The sequence below is a fragment of the Erinaceus europaeus genome, chromosome 6, assembly GCF_950295315.1.
Source record: "Erinaceus europaeus chromosome 6, mEriEur2.1, whole genome shotgun sequence".
NCBI classification, from domain to species: Eukaryota; Metazoa; Chordata; class Mammalia; order Eulipotyphla; family Erinaceidae; genus Erinaceus; species Erinaceus europaeus.
In genome coordinates, this window is record NC_080167.1 from 69,415,477 (window position 1) to 69,416,721 (window position 1,245).

General features: G+C 40.0%; 1 non-coding gene across 1 annotated transcript; it reads left to right on the forward strand.

Annotated features, from left to right (window-relative positions):
- Nucleotides 1-573: 573 nt before the first annotated feature.
- On the forward strand, nt 574-699 carry LOC132539186 (small nucleolar RNA SNORA55). The gene has a single exon (XR_009550481.1). It is a non-coding gene; the product is annotated as a small nucleolar RNA SNORA55 (small nucleolar RNA).
- Nucleotides 700-1,245: the final 546 nt, after the last annotated feature.

Here is a 1,245-nt window from a genome sequence, read left to right on the forward strand (position 1 = left end):
TCCTCACAATCTCCTGACATTTCTGTAGGTGATTTTTTTTTTGTTTTTGTTGTTTGTTTGGTCTTTATCCTATCCCATCAGGGAAAGATAGAAACAGACCAGGGTATGGATAGACCTGTCAACATCCATGTCTAGTGGAGAAGCTATTACAGAAGCCAGAACTCCCACCTTCTGCTCCCCATAAAGAATTCTGGTCCGTCCTCCCAGAGGGATAAAGAATAGGAAGCCCTCCCAGTGGAGGGGACGGGATATGGGACCCTTTGGTGGGGACTGTTGCCCTGCTATCTTAGAATCTAGTCAATCATTATTAAATCACACACACACACACACACACACACACAGACACAAGCACACTGTCAACTTTTTATTAGATAGCAAAAGGAAGGGAGAGAAACCACAACACCACACCCCCATGTTTTATGACACCAAGGATTGAACACAGAGCCTCATTAACATGTTCTACATCTAAGCAACCTCTCTGGACCTGTAACATTTCTCTTTAATGCAGGTCTCATAGTGGCATAGTTGATTTTTGTTTACCTGGAAAAAGTTCTATTTCTCCATTATGTTTGAACGGTAAATTTTTCAGGGTGGTAAAACTTGTCTGATAATAGATGATGTTATAGTATGAGCAGAGAAAATTAAAACATACTGTCTTTCTTTTGTCTTAGGGCCTGTCTCCACAACTCTGCCATACTTAATAAAGTTGACTGATAGTTTTTATCTTTTAGAACTGTAAATATTTCATTCCACTTTCCTCTATAGAGTTTCTGCTGAGGAACTCTGACTCTTGCCTTATTGAGTGTTTTTGTGTCTAATAGGGTCCCCAGCATCATTAACTATTTTCCTTTGCCACTGACGTTTTATAATTCAACAGTGATACTTTGTGTCAATTTTTTTTTACATGCAGAGATGCTGTTATTCATTCTCTCTGCACCTCCATACCTTTTCCTACTGTTTGGAAAGTTCTCAGCTATTATTCATTTATCATTTTTATATATTCTGCAGAATCGGGACTGTGCACACCATATTTCACTGCTCCTATCCAAGAGATACAGAGAGAAGCAGAAAAAGGAAGGAGAGCAAAGTACTAGAGCACTGCCCAGGTGCCATATACTACTGGGGGCTCAAATCTGGACCCAGTGCATAACAAAACATGTACGCTTCATGGTAAGCAATCTTTCAGCCCTTCAGCGAGTATTCCCTTGAGTAAATTCTCGGTTCCTCTCTTTCCACCTATTTTTA